The following is a 25,422-nucleotide window of genomic DNA, read 5'->3' as shown; positions in this document are numbered from 1 at the left end:
GCCACTTTTAAGTCTGTTGCTGAGTGACCAGAGAGATTGAAGTGTTGTCCTACTGGTTTTTGAATGTTATGATTCCTGATGTCAGATTTGTGTCCATTTATTCTTTTGCATAGAGACTGGCCAAACTGGACAATGTACATGGCAGAGCAGCATTGCTGAAGCCAGAGAATGTCCTTTGCAGATGTGCAGCAGGACAAGGGCTCTGTTGCAAGCCAAGGTTTGCAGGCAGGCTGATGTTAGAGTAGCTTGTGGTAGTGTGCGGTGGTCGTTGAATCTAAGCTGTACCTATGGCTGTGAGGTTGAGTCCTCCTTTTGGCAGTTATGTGAGAATGTGTGGTGCATATTCGCTGTTTTCTTTTTGCATTCTGCAGGGACAACTTTTTCCCTGACAGCAAAGTTTCTGGTTTGAAATTTATTTCAAATTGATCTAAAATCCATATGCATACACAGAGGGTTTTGAAAATTGCTATTCCTCATCAGTGACAGAGGTAGAGTTAGGAGAGCAAGTAGGGGGTCACTTGGTCCAAGACTTCCTCAGGTACAGACCCCCAAATAAGGAGCTTAACTCTTCAGTGCATAAACATTGTTTTATGGCACATCTGTACCCAAAGACCTCTTCAAAACACCCTATTTGTGTTTAAACTATTTGTGTAATGCACAATGTGTGTAATGCAGTCCACTCTGCTCCTCATCAGTTAGTCTTAGCTGAATTGGCAAAGAATTGCCCACTAACAGCCCTCACAAGCTGACACACTAATCAGAATTTACAGGGAAAATGAGACGATAAGAGAGTAATGGAGGGAACATACAAGTAGGAAAATATGTGATCACAGAACACTCTTGGTTGCTAAACATTTAATAAAATGACACTGTCAGTGTTAACTGCCTAAAAACTTTGTTAATGCTGAGTTCAGGTTATGCAGTGGTGCCTCACAGAATGTGGAGAGCGGCTACCCTTAAACCTCAGAAAATCAGGAACCACCCAGGAACATACTGTGCCCTCAACAGAACCTTATATCCTCCCCTCTCCCCTCCCGAGCTGGTAGTGGCCACTGGGAATGGTTCAATAAGGGTAGTGCCATAATGACTAGACACGACAAAATAAATGAGTGTTCCATTGTTTGTGTTGACACAGATCTGAATTCCAGTGTTAATCCGCATGCACTGCTGCATTCACGGTGTTAGGTGCAGCAGTACTAAGGGATGGAGAGATTAGTTGGAGCAGATGGAAGAGCTGTGATTGTGATACGCAGAAAGATGCAAGTATATCTTAAAGGATCAAGTGTGCCTCATTTCAGTACTAAATTCTGTAGAAATGCACCAGGGTATCTTCTTGCCATGGAGATTGTCAGCAGTCTGGCGGCATACATGGCACTGGTCTCCAGGGCTTAGTGAGGGATAGGTGCAAGCATTGTCTCTGAAGGAATCTTCAAGGTAAGGGTGGTGTGTGTGGAAGAGCTTTCAGGATTAAGTGTAGGCAGCTCTTATTTGTTACACCTCACCTTAGCAAATGGAAGGTGTGAGACTTTGTTTTACAGTGCTCATGTGCTCCGTTCCCCAAATGTTCAGTAGTACCTGTAAGGGTAGGGTTCTAATATGTGTGTTAGCATGTTGGTGCATTGCTCAAAGAAGGCAGAATTAAGGCCATGACTACACTTACTGCTGATCGATGCTACTGCGATAGATGCAGCAGGGGTCAAGTTAGCAGGTCTAAGACCCGCTAAATCGGGGGGAGGGACTTTTGGCCTGAGGGCCACATCGGGGTTCCGAAACTGTATGGAGGTCCCGGTAGGAAAGGCTGTGCCTCCTCAAACAGCCTGGCCCCCACCCCCTCCTACTTCCTGCCCCCTGACTGCCCCCCTCAGAACCTCCAACCCATCCAACCCCCCCTGTTCCTTGTCCCCTGACCACCCCCTCCTGGGCCCCTAACTGCCCCCCCGGGACCCTACCTCCTATCCAACCCACCATGCTCCCTGTCCCCTTACTGCCCCGACCCCTATCCACACCCCTGCCCCCTGATAGGCCCCCTGGGACTCCCATGCCTATCCAACCACCCCCTGCTCCCTGTCCCCTGACTGCCGCCCGGGACCCCGGGACCCATATCAACTTCCCTGCCCCCTTACCATGCTGCTCAGAGCACCAGGACTGGCAGCCACGCCACCGCGCAGTCTAGAGCACAGGGGCAGGCCAGCGGCTCTCGTAGCCACGCTGCCTGGCAGGAGCTCGCAGCCCCGTGGCCCAGAGCATTGGCAGCTCAGTGAGCTGAGGCTGCAGGGGTGGAGGGACAGCAGGAGAGGGGCCGGGGTCTAGACTTCCTGGCTTGGGAGCTCAAGGCCAGGCAGGACAGTCCCGTGGGCCACATCCAGTCCGCGGGCCTTAGTTTGCCCACCTCTGCGCTAAATCGACAACAGAGCGCTGTTTGGTCGACTCCGATACTCCACCATAATGAGAAGAGTAAGGTAAATCAACAGAAGTGCATCTCCCATTGCCGCAGCATGTTGACCTAAGCTACGTCAACTCCAGCTATGTTATTCACGTAACTGGAGGAGCATAACTTAGGTCAACTTCCCGCGGTAGTGTAGACAAGGCCTAAGGTTGCATTGTAGGGATGTTAACTTAAACCTCTGGAAACTAGGCAATACATAGTCAAGTCTATGTTACCTTAAATCTCCATTTCCTGGTTTTCAGGGGTTTAAGTACTGAAGCATTCGACATTCTAGAAGGGCACAAGCCACTATGGGCCAACCTTACATCTGTGTGAATGGAGTTTTGAGGCAGTGAATATAAGAGAAAGATGGAATTTTTATTTCAAACATGTAAATCATGCATAATTTTAATCATAAACCTAATGCTTCAGAAGTTGTAAGTGAAATTATTTATAAATTTGTCATGCTTCAGATGATACTTGTGGAGCTTTCATTTATGATTTTAAGAATGCAAATATTTGTGTTACCGTAGCATTTCACTGCTGAAAACTACCAATTGATTTGTTTGACTCTCTGCTTGTAAAAATATATTCTAAAGCAATAATAGCTCAGTGGGACAATATGAACTATCAATGCATTTGGTACAAGCTCACATCTAGTTACCTTTCATTATTATTTTGTATATAATGACCCTGTTCATGATATATTTATAGATATGATTGTTTTGTAAAGAAATTCTCAGTTTGTCTGTCTGTATGATTTAGAACTTAAACCTGGGTCTCTTACATCCCAGGTAAATGCTCTAACCACTGGACTGTTGTCTGTGTACTAGCTCTCTATGGATTTTCACCAAAACATGTCAGAAGGTTTTGGTATTGTCCCATTACAGAATGGGAAAGTTTTTTTGAAATCTCAGAAAGATTTCATGGGACAGAAAAAATGTTTCCCACTTAGCTGTAGATACATATATTAACTGAAAGGAAGGAGAGAGATATTGATTATTGAACTACTGGAGCACTAAAATGGTGAATATCACTTGAAAATCAGTATTAAAGAATGTGGACAGTACATACAGCTTTTCTATAAATCAATTTTAAGGTGCAATGGGGAAAGGTCTTGCTTCAGTCAACACATTCAACAATTAATGTGTATCCATTTTTAAATATTTTTAAAGTGTCATCATTGGATTAAGATGCTAATTTTTCCCAGTGGGCGCTATTACCACCAATGATTTCATAAAAATACCATACTAAAAACCAGATGACCTATTAAGTTCTGTCATGAAAAATAAATGTAAATATATTGTCGTATGGCAGCCCCTCACCAGTATTCTTGTCCAGCAGAAGAGAATAAATAACTGTGTTTAAATATCAGTTTATATGCAAATAAGTAAATTTAAAAAAATTAAAATACCATTTGGGAAGTCTTTTGGATAAAAGAGAGAATGCAGTTTGGATTGGATACTGACCTTGATAAGCATATCCATCTTCCATCAAAGCCCCAGCTCATCTTTGCTCTGACCTTGTATTCTTAGGCCTGGTCTACACTAGGACTTTAATTCGAATTTAGCAGCGTTAATTCGAATTAACCGTGCACCCGTCCACACCAGGAAGCCATTTAGTTCGACCTAGAGGGCTCTTTAGTTCGAATTCGGTACTCCACCCCGACGAGTCAGTACGCACCCTGGTCGGTATGGGAGGTGGTTTGCAGGTTCTGTGTGGGTGGGGGGGTACGTGACTTTGTAGCGGGGGGGGGGTTACAGATCTCATGCAACGGTCCCTGTCCTGGACCACAGAGCCACGCAGCAGAGGAATCTGTATCCATCCTCCCCCGCCAAAAGGCCACATAGCCCCCGCACACAGAGTCCCAAAAAGGAGGGATGGCAGGCTCCGTTGAAACATCCAGTCCGGCACTGCAGACCGCTCTGGGAGCAGGAGCCTGTCATTCCTCGAGTTTACAGGCGGTCTTTACATCACTGCACACCCTACCCAGCACAGTCCGTGTCCCAGTTTCAACCCTGTAACGCAAAGTCATCAATAAAGAAACCTTTGTAAAGTTACAGTGGAACATGTATTTTATTTTTAAACGTGTGTTGGAAGTTGGGGAAGCGGGGTGGGCGGGGTATGTAACTGCAGATGCTAGTCAACAGTCAATTGGTAAAGAAACAGGGGCAGCTTCAGCTTCTCTGTAAAGAAACTGAACAGTCACAGGTCTTGCTGCTCGCTGGTACTTGAAGAGTTCCTTGTCGCTGTGAAAGGCGCCTGCACAGAGCTTCACGAGCCAGGGCATTAGCGGGTAGGCTGGGTCCCCGACGATCACTATAGGCATCTGCACATCCCCAAGACTTATTTTGTGGTCCGGGAAGAAACTACCTTCCTGCAGGCGTCTAAACAGACCAGAGTTCCTGAAAACACGCACGTCATGAACTTTGCCTGGCCACCCGACGTTGATGTTGGTAAAACGTCCCCCATGGTCCACCAGTGCTCGCAGCACCATTGAAAAGTAGCCCTATTTCTCAGCAGCTGACTGTGGAAGAGGTGGACGATAAGGTGCGAGGAGTTGACAACGGCCATAACTGCAGCTGGATCCGTGCTCAAAGTGCTGTGGCGCCCGCGCTGTCACTGAGCAGAAAAGTGCACGAACAGATTGCCCGCAGGCGCTTTCAGGGAGGGAGGGAGGGAGGGCGTGATTGACGGTTCAATGATGACAGTTACCCAAAACCACCCTCGACACATTTTTCCCCCCAGCATGCATTGGGGGGGAAATCCCAGGATTCCAATGGGCAGCGGGGAGTGCGGGAACTGTGGGATAGCTTCCCACAGTGCACCGCTTCCAAAGTCGACACTGGCCCCGTTACTGTCGACTCACACAGTCGAACTAGTGTATTTAGTGTGGATACACAACTTCGACTTCATAAGGTCGATTCCACAAATTCGAATTAAGTTGATTCGAAATAGTCTTGTAGTGTAGACGTACCCTTAGTAACATGAGTGCAAATCGCTGCCATTCTGATCAGGTACCCTTTTACACTGCCTTTGCACTGCTGTAAAAAACTGCACACTACGTGGATGGGAGCAGGATAAGACCGTTATTATTAATTAGCTCCAAAGACTACTATCTATTTTACCAGAATATTTTTTTTGTACTTTAAAGTGTTTCTAGACAAAAACTATTGCTTAATGGGTTAATTAGCATTAGTTTCCTCCACTTTAGCCGGTGAAACCCTGTGTGTTTAATGGGGAAAAAAGCCACTACATAACATGTATGCAAAACATCTAAAGCACAGCATCATTCCATTTATTGGAGGTTGCAATATTTTAAGACATTAGAATGAAAGCAAACAGTCTGAGGAGCTGCCATCTAGCTTACAAAATCAGGTATAGATATTCAGATAAGCTTTTGCTTAAAAATGAATGCATGCATGCTGCCTTCATTAAGTACAGCTAGCATAAGCACAGCATTAACTAACTAATGCACAGCAGAATGCCAAATACAGTCCAATCATAGAGATTACAATGTACAGAATAGATGAACCAGTGACTTGATGTCATCTTCAAACTGTGCTGATATTGTTGTTAAAATTTATTTATTCCTCATTCCCTATATTACAGTCTGAGCTGGGTCACTTTCCTTTGGATTTGTGAAGGGATCATATATGGTTCAAATTCACGTTCCAGTTTTAAATCTGCTTCCTTGTTCAGGACTGTGTATATTGACATATTATCATAAAGGAAAGAACAGAACTAGCTAGCATATCTTTTTTAACTGCACAACTAATGCATTATGCTGCAATTAACACAAGGCCGTATCTACATTTTTAAGGGTATGAATGAAAAGGAAATGAATATATGGGGAACACTAGATAAGGCAAAAAATGTTGACACCCTTCCGAGACTTTCTTTTTGCTATGGTGTAACATTACTGCACAGCCAAATCTGTCATCTTAAAGTCTTGTTTAATCTCTCTTTTTTTCATTGCACATTGTTTGCATTAGCTTGAGCAGCTGTTTTTATTGCCCTCTTGAGCTATTACTCAACAATATATTTAATGAGTTCTTTATGCAAATTAATACAAGTTCAGCTTTACCTTTCATTGAAAAGGTCAGAAGTTCATTTCCCAGTGAGAATGACTTTCCAACCCACTTATTTGAAATTATTGTTTCCATTTTTAGCTTTACTGCTATGTTCATTCCACTGTACAGAAAAACATCTTGGAAAAGCACTTAAAAAATAAAACAAACAGCTGATCTTATCATATTCTCCTGGGTAAGTGCTCACCTGGAATCTGTGAAAATGGTCCCCGCAGCCATAGATACTGAGAGCACCAAATACCTTCTAATGGATCACAACAGGCTGTGAGTTTTCCAGTAGGATACTAATTCATTATTCAGTTTTCAAGCTCAGATATTTTCATCTAAGCCCTAGTGTTCTGCCCTTTACAACAAGAAATTTGTCAGCCATACGGTATTATTTGTTTCAATTTTAGTCATAAAATGCCATAAGTGACAGGGGAGGGGGGATTTTTTAAATGTACCATTGAGCCAAAGGGCTTGTCTACACTGCGATGTTGTCAACAAAACTTATGTCTTTCACGGGTACTTAAAAAAGCCCCCCTACAAAAGACAAAAGTTTTGCCGACGCAAGTGGCAGTTTGAACGCGGCTTTGTCGGCAGGAGCGCTCTCCTGCCAACAAAGCTAATGCCGCTCGCGGGCTGGAAGTATTTTGTTGGCAAAAGTGCCAACAAAATACCAACAGAGAGCTTTCACACACACTGACTTTTAGCGACAAGGCTGTGTTGACACAGCCTTGTCGCTAAAAGCTGCATAGTGTAGACAAGCCCTAAGATATTCCATTTTTATAACCTGATGCTTTGGAATTAGTTATAGGGGTGTGGGTTCCATTCCTTTCCTCTACACATGCAACTACCTCATTGATGACATCATGGTCTAGGGAATAGGGTACATGACAGGAAGGAGTTTTGCCATTGACTTCAGTGAGGACAGTACTGGGCCCTGAGTATTCTGTCATTGATGGGAGCAGTATAAGGCTGTTGTATTAATTACATTTCTACTTCTGCTACTGCCACACTGGTTAAACTTAAGCAGTCACTTCACTTCCGGGCTTCCATTTTCCCAACTGTACAATGGGCATAATGATACATACCCACCATTGTACACGGTGTTGAGGTTGATAGATTAGTGTTTGAAAATACTAACTTGTCATTACTCATGTGAGCAAGATGATCAGGATTTGATGCATTACCTGGAATAAAGTTACAGAGGATACTGTATTAACTGAATAGTTGTTTCTTCGTGGCTATGAAGTGTACGCAATCCCTAGCCATGATATAATGAGCAAAAGCTGCACATTAAGTACACACAAGCAGCATCATTCAGAGTCACAATTATCCAAATCAAATATGCCTATTTCTTTCAGAATTTCTTTTGGGGGATTTTTATTTTCTCCAAAAAACCAAGTTCATCTTTAATGGAAACAGGCACAAACATGGCAAAGGCCTGAAAAGCTAGAGTCTGCAGGCTTCCATAGGGTGTAAGCTGAGTATATTGTTTGTTAAATTGGGCCCTGAAAATGACACAACTTCCATTAAAAAATCTTATGAAATTTGTTATTTCAGCATCATGCCAGAGTTTGGAATCAATCAACAGTGTTTTCTTTTAAAAAGGAGTCCAGGTATACTGGAAAAGATTTGCTTTCAAGCAGTGACTAATCAAGCAATTCTGCATAAAACTCAGTTAGGGAGAGAGACAATGTTTTGGGTATATAATTTTGAATATAACTGAGTGCAAATAGAAAGGCCCGGGTTCTCTGGACAAACTCTGCTTCCTCCACACTGCTCCTGTGGTACAAAGGGAACAGAAAATCCCTGTGTCTCCCCAGCTTAAGGGAATCATCAGTGGTTATACAGACAGCCCTCCTTAGCCCCTAGCAAAGGGAGCCTGTCAGAGGGGGTAGCCATAGCACACCACACTCCAACAATCCCCAGTTGACACATGGTTTGTTGGTGACTGTAACCAGTTGGCACATCTTAAAGCAACCACTTAACTGCTCTAACCTACTCTATGGCCAGGGCTGGAGCAGGTTGGCCCAGAGAATTAAGGAGCTGTAACTAGCTCTCAGATGACCATCCCACCACCAGATTTTGGACCAGAAGCTTTCCATGGCTAACATGTTATGTAAGTATAATGAGATTCCTATAAAATCAAACACTAGATTGGTTAACTGAGTATATCTTCCATGCACCAGACTAAAATATATACAGAAATGCAGTGCAGTACCTCATGATGAATTCACAATAGAGAACTATAATAAAACCTGAACAACAAGTCACATGGTAACTCTCAGAATCCACGTTGCTAAATGTTTTGCGCTTTGTGTTTTTGCAACAGTTTGTCAGATCTGATCCTTTGCCAATGCTCAGATGAAATCTAATCTGACCTGGCACAATGCCATGCTCAAGTCATCTTCCAACATACTGTACTTTGAAAGGGGCTCTGATTTTTTTAATGTGCTGTAGTGGGAGATTATTAATTACAGTGCTTCGCTGTTGTGTTATTTTGCTGCTGTTCACAGCTATAAAAGAAGCATCTGAAATTTCGCTGTTGGCACATCTCACGCTTAAATATATAGTTTCTATTAATAGTACCACACTGTTATTTTAATCCATAAATCAGATTTGGCAGGGCCAATTCAATAAAAAGGGGCTCCTGTGCCTAATATAATTCCTGGCAGCCCCAATTTTGGTGGATAAGTGTTGATTTTCAAAGGACTGTTATGCCCTGAGCACATCATACTCCTGCTTGCCTCAGACCAGCCATCCTATGAAAGATCAAGGGGGGAAAGCGTGTCTGTTAGTAAAATGGTTAGTCTCCTCAGGCACTGAAACACAGATGGATTTTCAATCCAGCCATCCCCCAGAACACAGACTGTTTTTCAACAGACAACTGTTGAAACAGGGATGAGTGGTGTGAGTAGATAGGTAATTCTCTACTTTCCTAGGAGACATCAAACTTCCAAAAGCAACGATGAGCACCAGAATGCCTCTGCCATGACTTCCTTTTCTTTTGTATGAAAGCTCAAATTCTGGTGCACGACTGAGATGTGTGGGCCGAGCAGTAAGATGTTAATGAACAACAAACTGTGTACTTTATGTGGCACGCACAAAAACAAAATGAGTAACAAATAGCTGGTGAGCACTAGCTGAGAGAGGTATAGCAAATAGGATGTTGTTTTTGACTCATTCTAGATTGTGCAATACAACCTATACAATAATACATGCAGCATTCTCATACTAAAAAGGCAGTGCCCAGTGCAAGAAAAAATACGTGAGCATTTGGAGTGAGCTTAGGGGACAGGGAATCATACCTATGGCCACATTTGGTGAGTAACTTCCTCCAGCAGGGCTCTTGAGGACCCCAAATTGGGGTTGGAAATCTGTCTTCCAGAAGGAAGTGTGGTTACAGTATTGCTGCTTGCCTTCCTCTCGTATGCATTCCCATATCTATACAAAAGCTTCCACTGGTGAAACAGCACTAGTGGTGGATTACATGTCTAGTGAAGACAAGGTTCAAGTCCTAAGAAATCTAAAATTGGTGTAACAGTCACGGAGTGGCTGAAAGAGAGGCGTGTAGAAAGAAAAGCAATTAACAGGAGGGTGAAGAATGTATAGGTGATAGTAGGTCACTTATATATTGACTTATACTTTCTATTGGCTTTGCAGTGGGCATATTGTGTCCACTTACACTCCCATAGCCTCTGACTCCCTTACTAATGTATAACCAATACCACCTTACACATCACCTTTGTTTGATTTGGGTACACACCTATCTGAAGGCTAACATGCCTAATTTGCATTTACATGAAGGCTTTGCACTCTACTTTGGCAATATAAAAGGGCCTCCCCACAAGTGAGAATCAGATGCTAGTATGGAAGGGAACTATGAGATGTATCTGGGCTACTGAGAATCAGGCAGCTTTACTGGGGCTCATTCAGCAGCAATTTCACTGACCTCTGCTGCCAGAGCCCAGAGCAGAGCTACTGGCAGACCATCCAATTTGGAGTTCCTCTGTTGCACAAGAGTTAGAATTCTTTAAGAACCCTCATTTCCTTGTGTTGCCCATGTGATTATTTTAAGAAGCAAGTGAAGTGTTTCTGCATTTTACATGTTTATATACAAAAAAGGTTAGAAATGAAAAGTAAAACAGGTGGATGCCCAATGTGCTAAGCGGAATTGGGATAAGAACTCTTGCTTCCACAGATCTGAGCTGATCTTTTCCTTCTAGGGCACCAAAGAGTCAGTGACTCCATGGCACCTTCTAGTCTCACTTCCTCTGGCCTGATACCCAGGCCTCCCTTTCTGTCTTGTCACTGAATGGATGCATTTGGAGCAACAGTTTTGCCATTCTGGCTTTGTATGTTGTTTTTTAAACTTCTCTAGTGCTTTCTGTCTGAGGAGCTCAAAACACTTTACCGATACTAGACTTAAGCCTCACGGCACCTCTTCATATGGATACGTTTTGCAAAGGGAGAAACTGTGACCCAGATATTAATGTGATTTGACCATAGTTACCCCGTTTCAGAGCTGAGGGGTAGGTGGCCAGCTTTAGTGGTCAGAGCTGAAGTTAGAGTCAAGGAGTTGAGTCAAGGGTCGGAGTCAGGTTCAGAGATCAGGGCGCAAGGTTCAGGAACAGGTGAGGAAAGCATGGTTCAATGCAGCAGCCACGTAGAGTTCAGCTGTGCAGACAACTTCCTGTGCCTCTCTTTGGATTTAAATAGGAAGCCTTGACCCATCAGAGTTCATGGTGTTCCTCCAGTTAGGCCCAGAGAAGACCTCCCTGATGTAACCTCATGTTTCATGGTCTTTCCTGATCAGCTGGTTAGTAGCAAGCTGCTGGGTGGAAGGAGGGTAACAACAGTAAACTGAGCGGTCATGACATGCAGTCAGTCTGTTGCTTTAACTAGCAGGGCAACCTTTCTCTCATTATGAAGACTTTCATTTCCTTTTTAAAAAGAAAGATGCTTTGTAACCACTGATTATTGTTGTGTCTGTCTCTACTCAATATATCAGGACACCAGGTGTTTGGGGGTTGAAGCCAGGATTAAGCGCTGTTCAAGATGAAGGCCCTTTCTTCAACTGACTTGAAGCAAGAATCAGCAGGCCTTGATTCTGATCTCAGTTACACAATCATAAGTCAGGAGTAACTCCAATGAAGTGAACTAATGCTGGTGTAACAGCTCGAACGAGATCAGAATCTGGCCTTCACACTTCCTACAGTAATAGTTTAGAACTGGTAGGCATGGAAAGCTCTTCCTCTCTGCCATCTTCATTGGCTATGCTCCAACTAGGCACAAGTTAAATTTCCTAAACCAGACAGAGATTTATTCTTAGTACCCACTTTGGGTAACATTTCAGCAGCATCCTGAGACAGACAAAGGCTCAGCTCAGCACAGATCCTGCAACTTAGGATGTCCTCTACCTTAGGCTATGTTTACGCTAGAGACCTTGCAGTGGCTTAGTTGCACCAATGCAGCTGCACCAATGCAGCTGCGCCGCTGTATGATTTCTTGTGTAGCCACTGTATGCTGACAGGAGAGAGCTCTCCCATCGATATCATTACCTTCTCCAATGAGCGGCGGTAGCTATGTCAGTGGGAGAGGTTCACTACCACTTATGCTGGTGAAACTTATGTCGCTCAGGGGGCTGTTTTTTCACACGCTCAGCAACATAAGTTTTGCCATCATAAGTGATAGTGTGGACATGGCCTAAGAAGTAAATGAAACATTTGCCAGCAGGAGAAAAGTTATATGTCTTAAAGTAGAAGACAGCCTCTGGTATCTCTTTAAAACTTATGGCAAACAATGGAAATCTAAGCAGCTACAGTAGCCTGCATATTAAAAAGGTTCCAATACTAACATGCAAAGATAATAAAATCAGATTGTCCTCCGTACGCACCCAGCTCTTGAATTGCCATATGATTTCATGCTCTCTTCTGATGCCAAAATTTCTCTACCTAAATATCTTCCTGCTCTGTACAGAGTACATAGAAGGCTCCAAGAAATGTGGAACTCTCCTGGGTAGATCTACCAGCAGCTCTGTTTGAACAGAGATCCCACCTAGATCCTGATTGTCTGAATCACAAATCTCTAGGTCTGTTATGTGGCTCAGACTGTGAATAACTTTGCACGGTCACAAGATATTTGCCCAGAGAAGTTAACATGAAAGTGCATAAGTGCCAGAAATCAGGCATGTATATTGGTCATGCTGGCTGTCAGTTTGAGGAGAATGCACATAATAACATCCAGTAATCTGAAGTGTAACTATGGGGAGCAAATTTTGCCCCCGTTATTCACATTAATAGCCCCCATTTACTTAAATATGACTCGGGAATAGGATTTGGCCTATGAGTTTTATAAACCCATGTTTCCAGCTCTTTTTAAAAACCCTCTCGTGTCCGCATTTGTAAATATTTTCCACTGTCAATTTTAAAACTGTATATTTCCCTCTCTGTGTTAATGGAGGATATATCTGACAGCCCTTTAATTACACAGTATTTAGATACTAATTACAACATAGGACTCGCTGTAAATCAACCAGTTAGAATAGTAATTCTTAATCTAAACAGATTTTTTTTATACAATGCATGAGTATAAATTCAGTAAAAGGAGGGATAATTCTATGAAAACATACATAGATTTTTGTCTGTCAGGTTTTACATTTTGCGTATACCTATAGATGTGGGATACTGCCTTCTATGCTGGCTATAAGGGGTCTGATTCTCCTCCCATTGGCTTTAGTGATGTTATTCCTGGTTTATACTGGTGTAAGTGAGAGGGAAATCAGATGGACATTATGTAAAAATCTTACATTCCATTATTATTGAGTGTAACCATATGGCATGTCATAATTTTGTGTGTGTGTGCTTTAAGAGAATAGCATTAGCTGTGGCAATAAATTTTGTTTAGACAATTTTGTGACAAGTTACGGTGATGAGTACTAATCTCCCAAGATATATCTATGTAATGAATAATTGAAACTTGGACTCTTCATCTTACAGCTCATGGAAAGGTTGGTGTGTCCTTCTGATTACACTACACTAAGCTCTTGGGTAGGTAACCTGGTAGATGGACTGGTTCTTTGTATAGTCTGGATTCAAAGTACATCAACTTATCTGTGTTCCAGGACTATGCAGGCAAAATTTAATCTATAAGCAAAGAATTTTACTTGTGTCTTTCAGTTTTGATTTTTAAAAAGGGAGACTTTTCAAATGTTCAGACTAAAAGTATCAAAGGTATTGGGGGTTAGGACATTTTATCATACATACATAAAAGTTAAACTATAAAGGTGATTCAGCCTCAGTGCAGATAATGCCAGAGGGAATTGTCCTCATTGAATACAAGGTTAATTCTAAAAGCTATCACCTGAAAATTGAGAGAAGATTACTTTAAAGTTCAAACTGCAAAAAGAAACATTTTTTCCTGTTTCTGGTACATGTTGCTGTTTTATTAAGAGATAACTGTAGTTCATTAGCATTCATGGAAACTCCCCTAATTTGCACAAAGAAGTTGATCTATATGTACATGATGATAAAAGATTTGGTCACTTTAATGCTCTGATTATATTTAATATATTTTATCTGAAAGCTTTGTGTTTTCAGTAGCAGAACATAAAATACAAAGCACAGAGCTAACAAAAACAGAGTAATTCTTAGTAACTTAAAACTCATTCTTTATTTTTAAGTAAAAGGATTTTAACACACTTCCATGCTTTTCAGTAGTTTTTGAGGTAAATTATCCTGTGATTGCTAATTCATATTGAATTTGAAACAATAATATCTACAGAGGAATCACTATTGCCATGTAGGAGAAGATATTCTGAATAAAATGTATCAACTTTATAACTTTAAAAGACTCCAAACTATTTTAATACTTTCTGGTATATCCAATGTTAAAATAGTTTTGACTGCAACATGTTTTTTAAGTCACATTGTGTTGTTTTCTATAAAGGAATATCTTTTTTTAATTGTGCAAAAACACTTCTTCGTTGGGTAAAGAAAGAAGGAAAGAAAGTCTTCAAGCCAAAAACAGGATCTCAGGAAAATGTGTACACATTTTGACAGTAACTAAGGCTCCTCAGTGTTATTTCTAAACTAAATGTTTCTATACCAATTCCAAAAGTTTAGTAAGAATGTCTATATATACATTTAATTGCATCAAAATAGCCCATCCATCTGTGTGCTTTGTTCTAAGCTTGCTGAGTGAGTTGAAAATAAGGAATGTGCTCTGCAAACTCAGCAAGTTACTAACAGCAAGCTCTTTGGGGTGTTTTTGAACAAATACTTTAAAAAGTAGCTGAGGAAAACTAACCACTGAATTAGTTGGAAAAATTTAACAGATTAATTCAATTGTAACTAAGCTAAAAGTTTCATGGCAAAGTCAACACAAATGCATTTTCACAACAAATATACTTATGTGAACTGACCTGTTTCCCTCTTTTGTTTTTCCCCACTAGTTTTATTACTGAAGAGACAGCCCCCTGAGAAAGGTAAGCATTGCTTTAATATTCATTAGCTTGGATCAGTGTGGTCAAGACACTTGTATCAGCTGTGTATGTATTTCTGCTGTGACAAACAAGGTCTCTTCTCAGTGCATTAGTGTGAGTGTTCTCGAGTCCCCAAAAGTTACTTTTTTCTGTTTGTGTTTGTGAACTAGGAAGACCCTACATAAAATGAAATGTAGTGGCTGAATACTCAGATCTTTAACAAGAGAGAGACAGTTTTTGTCTTTGGTTTTCCAGTCTGATTAATCCTTTAATAAAACTGAGAGTTGCTAATCTGGGTAGCTAGATCACATGACAATGGTTGGGGTTTTTTATGTCTCTGTAGTACAGCATTGCACCTTCAAGAAAGTCTATTCTTGAGACTTAAAAAAAAAAAGTAGGTTGCCTCCACATACCACTGTATTGTCATATTTTAATTATGGTTTGCAATGCATTTCAGACACTGCTCCAGTAGGATTGCCCAGTTAACAAAGTGGTTCAGCCTTGGCATATGAGATCAAGACATTTTCAGCAACTATTTGATTGTCACTATGTGAAAGCTGAAGTATGAACAAAGGACACTTTACTCAGTTGTTATTAAATAAAAGGTTGTCCAAAATGGGCAGCATCTGGTCTGCAAATATAATATTAAAATCTCTGGAAATGTCTGAGGCTTCTGACTAGCAAGGCAGTCAGCACATGCTTAACTTTAAACATGTAGTTCTATTGACCTCGAAGGCAATCCTCACATGAGTAAAATTAAGCATGTGCTTAAGTAATTTCCTTGATCAGGGCCTGATAGGCCTCATTTTCAAATGCAAAACTAATTTTTTCTAAAAAGAGTAATAATAATAATAATAATAATAATCTCATTTTAACCTGATGAAAAGAACTACATATTGTAGCAATTAGTACTTGCACTAGAGTTTTAATATCTTATTGGATATTGAAAATCAAGGCATGCATTTCAGATAAAATTCAATAACAATATCATAGAAAATAAAATCATTTGGAGCCTTGAAATTAGATAGACCACCAAAATCTTTGAGATTACATTGAGACTGTTGGAAGGAAAAGGTGAGATATGTACTGTGCTGGAGAAGGTAAGAGAGAAAGAAAACTAGTATAACTGGGAAAAATTCTAGAATTTAACAAAACAAACATTTCATTTTTAATGTCAATTTAAAACTTAAAAAAAAGACAAATTATGGTGAGAATTGTTGTCATAAATCTTGATAGTATTGTAAATGTATTCGGGTGAAAATTAAGGTTCCAGTGAGGTGCAGTTATCTTCACTCCCTAATTTGCTATTTTCTGTAGAAGTCAATTGACTAGAAAAATCACCAAAATGAAAAAAAAATTATTTCCTCCCCATCTTAAGGGTAAGTTGTGGATTTACCACTAGCCTCAAAGAAGGGACAGTGCATAGTTGCAGTGCCCCAGCAGCAGACCAGGGGCCAAAAGCTTATATAAGGAGTAAAATTCAGTCCCTGAGTCCCTCCTCCCTCCAGCTAAGAAGCAATGTGCACCAGCCCATTATGTGGCACAGATTACTTTTCTCTCCACTCAGGACACACACAGGGTGGAGTCAAGAGTCTGCCTACTCCTGTCCTCTTCCCACTACTCCCCATCTCTGTGCAGGGAGAGAGGTGGCAGTCCTGCAAAGTTTGCTCCTTCTCCCCACATTATAACCCAGGATGTAGATAGCCCACTCAGTGACAAAGGGAGATGCCTTACACCCCCATACTTCCTTGTGCAGATTTATAGGGCAAGACCTGTCTTGCACTTACTGTGGTGAATGTGATCTCTGTATGGAAACAAAACTCAAGCTTTAAAAACTAAAGACAAGAACTTTCCTCATAAGGGAAAAATTCACCTGGTGTAGAGATCTATGCACCACTTAAATCCTGTTTTGTGTTCCATTGTATTCATGCAATTTAAAGGGTGCACAGGGGTATATTTCATTGAGGCTTTTTAGTCTTTGGTATATCAGAAAATAGATTAACATTTTAGGTCCAGAAAAGATATTCCACCTCTCTCTCTCTTTTTTTTTTCTTTTTCCCCAAATAAGATTAATTATTTTTTCTCAATCAGTAGACTGAAAAACAAGCAATAATTGTGCATGTGCCAGGCCTTTCAGAAAGAGCACATATAATACCCTTATTGGGAACTGAAATACGTTGTGATATATGTAGGGGTGGGTTGAAGTCGGCAATAGAACTCTAAAAAATGAATCATAGAAATATATAATTCCTCCCCCTCAGAAAACCCAGAAATACTTGTAACTGATTGTAGTGTGTTTCAATTTTCCTGTGAAATAGCACTGTATATTGTCTTTAGTAGTTGCAGTCCGGGCCAGCGCTTCCATTTAGGCGACCTAGGCAGTCGCCTAGGGCGCCAGGATTTGGGGAGGGGGGCGGCATTTTGCCGGGAGGGCGTCAGGCGGCTCTGGTGAACCTCCCACAGACGTTCCTGTGGAGGGTACGCTGGTCCCGCGGCTCCGGTGGAGCATCCGCAGGCACGCCTGCGGCAGGTCCACCGGAGCCGTGGGACCGGGTAGAGTCGGCTCTGCGCCTAGGGCACCAAAAACCCTGGCGCCGCTCCTGGTTGCAGTAGTTTTGATAACAAATATGTAAACCATCCAGTTGTAGGAAAGCATACGTCACTTCAAGCTTTTGAAATGCACTCTTTATACTTTAAATTATATTAATGGTTAATGTCTTGCAAACCTAGAGCAAATGTCAAACCCTAATGCTTTTCATATTCCTTTTGCTTGTTTTTTGAGCAAGGTTTCACACAGTAGCATAAGCTTTAATATGATGGACCTAAAAAAATTAAAGTCAATCAAATTAGTCCTATATTTAATGTGTGTTTTTAAAAGGAGATGTTCTTTATTCTATAAACACTGATATGTTATAATGCTATATCCAAGAATATCAGTGCAAACACTGGGAGTTGCAATGTGCTGAATAGCTAGCAACTATTTAGGTGAAAAACTTCAGTTCCTCTGTACTACGGTTATCTTCAGAAACCACGTAGCAGTAAAGCTTTGTGGATTAATGCCTTTGAATCAGCAAAGCTGCTTCAGATTAACAATTCTTTTAGCTGCTGCCATATATTTTTATTCTATACAATAAAAACATGATTATCACAGAAATACCATACTCTCCTTAACCTGTTTCTAATTGGGAGAATCTATAGTATGTATTCTACAGTCCAGCTGACACTGAAGATTGAAGTGTAATTACAGTACAGGCAATCTCATCTCTGGTAATTACAGCTGTCACCATCGATCCAATTAACCAGGATAACTAACTCTGCTGAGCCAGAGTCGACAAAGCTTTCTTGCTAAATCCAGATTGCTTTATAAGGGGTTTTGTTGGGTTTTTGAGACTTTTCAATTGCCAAAATACTGTTGCTTAAAGAAACAGATAAATGTGGATTTCAGATTAGGGGCTAGAAAGGGAAATCTCATTTCATTACATTTTAATAAGTGAAACTTTTAAATGTGCTTGCAAACCAAGTTTTCAAAATGAGAAATAGGCTTTTGGGAAAATAAAATGGGTGGGAGAGAGAGAGACCTAAAGGGCTACAAGTTAGGGTAGAATTTGGCCTAATGCTTCTAGTAAATGGTCAACACAGCACATAACAGCCAGCTTGCTTCTATCTCTTTCTGTCCTAGTTCTGCACCCTTTAATGGAGTTCCTCAAGATTTACACTTGTGTAACGGAGAGCAGATTCTACCCCAATTGATTGACGTATCCTCCCTCCCCCTTACCTGCCTCCCCACCCCCAGTAACTGGAATTGGTTTTAGATATACCCATTTGAAATATACTGTCTGTAATGACATCTAGAGGTGAAGGTCTGATTCATTGTGTACATAATACTTGAGCCCAGATTTGAAATACAAGCAGGAAGAAACCCTGATTCCAACAAGAAAAGGGAATTAGGTGCACCTCAACACACAATGAATATTTTACACAAGATTCAGCACAAAGACACACTTCTGTCAGACATACTGCACTGGAACTGGAACTGGAACAAGGGCAGGAGAACCTCCTTACCCACAACCTGCCCATGCTACAGCTGCAACTTCTGATGCATTAGAAACTGTTGCCTTTCCATCCTCTTGGTTGCTGACACTGTCTGCATTTAGGACCAGACTGTGATACCTTATTCTCATTAAGTAGCCCCGATGACATCACTGGGACTATTCAAGGGGTAAAGTACTATTCTGTGTAGATAAGAGTGTCACAATCTGGCTTGTAGGGCATAGAGAGGGCTCTCAATTTCTTCATGTCAGTCATATTTCACAATGCAATCTGCAATTGTTCTAGAGCATTTGAGTCTTGAAGACATAAGTGGAACGATAAGATCCTTTTGGAAGACCTCAAAGTGTTTATAGGTACAGGTTGGGTTAGTTGTGTCACTGGTGTAATATTGTGCTGTTCACTTCACTGGAGTTGACTCTGGTCCACTATATCAAGTACTACATTAGAGCTAGTCAGAAAATGTTGAAATTTAGTTGAAGAATGGAAAGAATTTGTGATTTACCCTCTGTTCCTAGTTTTCTGTCCAACAGTGTATTGTCTAGATTTTATTTGACCTCAAGACTACAAAAAATGAAATATGCCTGTTGTGACAACATTAGTGAGGCTGCAATGTATGGAATGAGCATAAACTCATGAAATTGCGAAGTCCAAGCTGGTCCACATGCATGCCCACGAGATTTAGGGACACCATTTGTTTTAACATACCATGAGCTTTGATGGGAGTATGCAGAGAGGAAGTCAGAGGAAAGTTGTCACTGCCATTACAATTCCTCCTAATTGCAACTCAGACTGTAGCATAGTGGAAAAGTCTATAGATCCCTCTCCATAACCAGATGGTTCACAAAACTACCATATGGGAAATTTTCCCATGAAGGAATTGCCCTATCTGAAGAAAGAAAAACACAATGGACTATTTCAAAATATAACCTCCCTTTGTTCAACATGCTATAAAAAAGAATGAATCGAGACAACTAAAATCTGTAGCATTATTCACTCCTTGCTAAAATGACATAGTTACTTTATGTGCAGTACTTTGCTTGTAGCTGTATTTATGGCACTACTGAAGGGAAAAGAATACTAGATGTACTCCCTGTGGGACCATAAGCACAGCTGCATCTGACTAGTGTATAAAAATCAACCTGAGAATACAGTGAATGACTGTGCACTGGACATTGCTCTCACTATAATGTTATATATTGTATAGTCAAAATATACAATAAAAATTGTGAATCTATGTCCCATAGATTATAGGGATATAAAATGGAAAAATAAGATTTTTTTTGTATTAGGTATGTGAATGGGTATGTCCAAGAAAAATATAGATGTAACAAGATAAAAATTCATGTTTGATGTTATGGCTGAATCAATATTTGAGGGGGTGTTAGAGAAATATCCCAACCTTACCCTGAGCAGCAGAATTGTCAGCTAGACTTAATCAACTAGAATTTCATCACCTTTTAAAACTATTACTTTTGTTTCCTTAACACATTTGTGAGTAACAGTATTTTTAATAAAGGGGTAATTGTAGAGGAGCGCACCATACTGACTCACTGTTTCAACAGTGAGAGTAATTAATCACTGGAATAATTTACCAAGGGTCATAGTGGATTCTCCATCACTGACCGTTTTTAAATGAGGATTGAGTGTTTTTTTTCTAAAAGTTCTGCTCTAGGAATTATTTGTGGAAAGTTCTATGGCCTGGGTTGTACAGGAGATCAGACCAGATGATTACAATGGTCCCTTCCAGCCTTGGAATCTTTGAATCTATGACTAAGAACTGATGCATCTTTTATCTATTGCCAAACCCTTTGCAGCATCGATCAGTGGTGTTACTGAAATCTCTAGCCTAGTGCATCCTGGGAAATGTTAATAGATCAAGAAGATGGCAATTGTTGAGGTCTAGGAGCTATGTCATAGGAGCCATTAAAGAAAATGAGGGAAAGGGAATACAGTACAATTAGTTGTGTGTTCAGCCTGCTAAGCATGTATATTTTTAAATTTTCATTCTCTCTCCAAGCAGCCTGCTGTATACTGTTTACTCAGACAAAACTTCCGTTAATTGGACTAGGACTTTTGCCTGTGAAAGGAGTGCAGAGAGAAGACTTTTTTTACTTTAAAATATTATTCAGTTAGTACATTAGTTATGTAGCAATTAAGTCCTGTTAAGACCAGTGAATCCTGGCATTTTTTGCCCTATACGTTTGACTAATTTGTAACATGTGCAGGTGTCTCCTTAGAAATATTGTAGATGTTTTCTGTTTATGAACTTGTGTTAATTGTTCAGGACCAATTCTCCGCCCTTCTCTGTTAATCTCTCCCTGCTTTGGCCTTGTGCATTCTTACAATATCTGCCAAAAGGCTGTCCCATTGCATAATGAATATCGTTGCTCACACATATCGGTGTCATCCAAGCTAGATGGGAGATTTGCCTGTGTAAGTAACCCCTCTAACCTGTAGATTTAGGGCAGGTTCTCTCCACATTAGCGATCTGCTTGGTTCTACCTGTTTCTGAAGGCCAATACTGGCCCCAACATGACTCAGAGCTGCTGCTAGGCAGCTCTAAGTAAACCTCTACTACAGGATCCTTAATAATAAAGAGGCAAACATATATCCCCTACAAAGCATACACACATTATTGATTCATTATAATCCAGCAGGTATGCAGCCTACTGTGACAGAAGACGTGGTCCTATATAGCCTCCCCATATAGTATTACTTAGTGTTTGCATTACAACAGTGCCTAGAGACCCCATTTGAGATCTGGGCCCCATTGTGCTAGGTGCTGTACATTCACCTAGTAAAGACAGCCCCTGCCCCAAAGAGCTTACTGTATACGGATGGAATTTTCAAAAGTGATCAGCACTCCTCTAACTCTGCTCCCATTGAAGTCAATGGTAAAACTCTACTGACTTCAATAGAAGCAGAAGTAAACAAATGTAGCATGCTTTTGAAAACCCAGCTCCAAATAGACAACACACACACACACACGCTTTTTACTAATGGGGGTCTGAGGCACAAAGAGATGATGACTTGGCTGCAATCAGAATGTGGTAGAACAGGGAATTGAACCATGCTTTCCTGAGTGCCAGACTAGTGCCTTAACCAGGGGCAGACAAACTTTTTGGCCTGAGGGCCGCATCGGGTTTCAGAAATTGTATGGAGGGCCAGTTAGGGGAGGGGGTCATGGCCCGACTCTCATCCCCTATCCACCCCCCCTGGGACTCCTGCCCCATCCAACCCCTCGTGTTCCCTGATGCCCCCCCCCCCGCTCTCTGTCCCCTGACCAACCCTGGAACCCCCACCCCTGACTGCCCCCCGCCGCCTCATCCAACTCCTCCTCTCGTTCCTGATGGCCCCCCTAGCACCCTTGCCCCATCCAACCACCCTTTCTCCCTGTCCCCTGACTGTCTCCAGAACCCCTGCCTCTGACTGCCACCCACTGCCCCATCCAACCCCTCTTCTCATTCCTGATGGGCCCCCAGGACCCCTGCCCCCATTCAACTCTCCTGTTCCCCGCTGTCTGACCGCCCCGACCCCTATCCACACCCCAGCCCTCTGACCATCACCCCGAACTCCCCTGCCCTCTATCCAACCCCCCCCTGCTCCCTGCCCCCTTACCATGTTGCTTGGAGCACCAGTGGCTGGCGGCACTACAGCTGCGTCGCCCGGTGGGAGCCAGGCCACGCTGCTGCCACCGCCATCGCCACTGCGCAGCACAGAGCACTGGGTCAGGCCAGGCTGTGCAGCTGTGCTGCCCCAGGAGCTCGCAGCCCCACCGCCCAGAGCATTACGCTGACAGCGGAGTGAGCTGAGGCTGCACTGCGGGGCAGAGAGAACTGCAGGGGAGGGGTCAGGGCTGGCCTCCCTGGCCGGGAGCTCAGGGGCCGGGCAGGAGAGTCCCGCGGGCTGTAGTTTGCCCACTTCTGGCCTTAACCATCATCTCCATCATTAATTTCAACAGCAGTTCTGTATGTGTTGGCATTGTAGGAGCTGGCACAGGATTTCTTCCTTTTCGTATAACCTTTAGGCCACTTCTGTTCAATGATTTGTCTTTGCCATATGTGTTTTCACAAGTAGGTGGGTGTGCTCTGTATTTTATTGTCTAACATTGTCCATTATTGGCTGCACTGATTCATATAACAGTGTAAGCAGAACACAAACAATTTATGAATTGTTTGCACAATTCCATGTGCTGCCATGGCTCTGGGTGACATCTTTTCTGATTGAATAATACAGTGTGCATGTTTTATTAATGTACGGTATCAGATCTTTAAATATCTTAACAAACACTGAAACGAATTATGATTCAATATTTCTTTGTTCATATTTTCTCTAGAGAAAAATTCTAATTCTAATCTGATTTTTTTTCCTTCCAAAATGTAGATCCACAATTTCTCTGAAATAGTACAATCTTTCCCACTTCTACACCACATTTGCACTTGTCTCCATATGTTTATTGCTTGTGCAATTTGTTTCTTCTGATATCATATTATGCAAATATCATGCACAGCCTTGCAGTATAAATAAGGAGCCTTTCTCAACATTAATTTCTTTTTTTTTTTCAAGCTTTGCAAAGCACATTTCACAAACATAGTTGTTTAAAAACAATTGGTTGAATTGGATAATAAATGAAACAAGATGCAATAGAGGAAATTCCCCAAACTGCTAATCTTAAAGGTCACAGACTAAAGTAGTTTAACTTCATAAAATGGGACCCTGTGTTCTGCAGGCTGGCTAGGAGAACCTCAGAACATCTTGATCTAAAGAGAGGTGAAAATCTTTGAGTGTCTAATGCCCGATTTATGGCTCTGAGGAGATCTGTGGTTGTTTTTGTAATCCCAAACACAGCTGTTTGGTTAATTGGAAAGACCTTTAAATAAAGCTGAATGGTGGATGCTTTTCAAGTAATGCAATTCAACAACTGAAGCCTTACCTCAGAGCTGACACAATGACACTGCTTTGCCCTAACAGCATTGTTCATTTTAGAAACAAATGTTCTTCTTTGAGTGCTTGCTCATGTCCATTCCAATAGGTGTGCACGCGCCGTGTGCACGATCTTCGGAAGGTTTCACCCTAGCCGGGTACCCGTTGGGTCGGCTCTGGAGCCCCCTGGAGTGCTACCTTCAAGGCGGTGTATATAGTCCCCTGCCAACCCGCCATCTGCTCAGTTCCTTCTTACCACCAGTAACAGTCATTGGAGCAACTTGTCTCTTGCTTTAGCAAGTACTTTCCTAGTGTTTTTTTTCCTGCACATAGTTGTTAATTGTTATCATAGTAGTTAGTAAGTTTCTTAGTTAGTTAGTGAGTAAGTTTAAGTTTTTCCCCGTCTAGGGCATGCCGGGGATTGGCCCCAGGGATTCAAGCCATGTGATAGGTGCAGTAAGCCTATGCCCAGAAGGGATCTGCCCGCTGCTTGTCTGAAGTGCCTGGAAAGGGACATTTGCAGGACAAGTGTAATATTTGCAGACGCTTCAAGCCTAGAACCAAGAGAGAGAGAGACTATCGGCCAAAACTCCTTTTAACGGAGTCTGCTTTCCAGCCTCAACTGGCATACAAAGCAGCACCGGCAGCCTCAGTGCAGAGCGCACCGGCCTTGGTGCATGACACCTCGGCAACGAGGAAGGACTCGCATAAGGAGCATGGGCACCGCTCTCCGGCATGGAAGGCCGGCTCATCGGAGCGACACTGATCACAATCCCTGGTGCTACATAAGAAGAAAAAGGCAGAGGGGGGCTGTTCCCCCGTCAAGAAGAGCACACAGGACACCAGTGTGGTGCGTCCCACGCCAAGACACCAGAAGGCTGGTCCATCGGCAGGGGCAGCTCCAGGCACCAGCGCTCCAAGCACGTGCCTGGGGCGGCAAGCCGCAGGGGGCGCTCTGCCGGTCACCGCTAGGGCGGCAGGCAGGGTGCCTTCGGCGGCTTGCCTGTGGAGGGTCCACTGGTCCCACGGTGCCTGCGGGAGGTCCGCCGAAGCCACGGGACCAGCGGACCCTCCGTGCTTGGGGCGGCAAAATGTCTAGAGCCGCCCCGTCCATCAGTCCCAACACGGTTGACTCCAGCCTCGAGGGGAGGTCCGTCAAGTCTGGTGTCGATGAACTCCCCGGTCCTGGAGATGTTGGAGGAGGACCCAGACCTTCCCTCCACACCAGATACTTTCAAGGCCATGCGGGACTTGATTGACATGATGGCACAGTCCCCCGCCTCACATTCCTAGGCAGCGGTTCAGGTGCAGACACCACTTCAAGCATGGACGGTGGCACTGATGGCAGTACCACCTATCTGGCACCAGGGCAAGCCCACCATGATTCGGGGCCGTTCCCCATGGCCTTGGTACCACTCCCTGGCACCTTAAGGGTCTGCCTCTCCCTGGTCAGGCTCGGGGACCCT

At 42.4% G+C, this 25,422-nt stretch overlaps 1 protein-coding gene across 1 annotated transcript in view; it reads left to right on the top strand.

Annotated features, from left to right (window-relative positions):
* Positions 1-25,422, top strand: part of SEMA6D (semaphorin 6D) — a 120,115-nt gene that overhangs the window by 10,828 nt on the left and 83,865 nt on the right. Inside the window, exons 2-3 of the mRNA XM_044980111.1 lie at positions 13,500-13,550; positions 14,954-14,986. The gene's annotated coding sequence lies outside the window, so the exon portion shown is untranslated. The remainder of the gene's footprint in view (positions 1-13,499; positions 13,551-14,953; positions 14,987-25,422) is intronic.

Source organism: Mauremys mutica, chromosome 11, assembly GCF_020497125.1.
Source record: "Mauremys mutica isolate MM-2020 ecotype Southern chromosome 11, ASM2049712v1, whole genome shotgun sequence".
NCBI classification, from domain to species: Eukaryota; Metazoa; Chordata; order Testudines; family Geoemydidae; genus Mauremys; species Mauremys mutica.
Note: the sequence above shows the minus strand (reverse complement) of the source record. Positions and strands in the feature narration are given on the sequence as shown.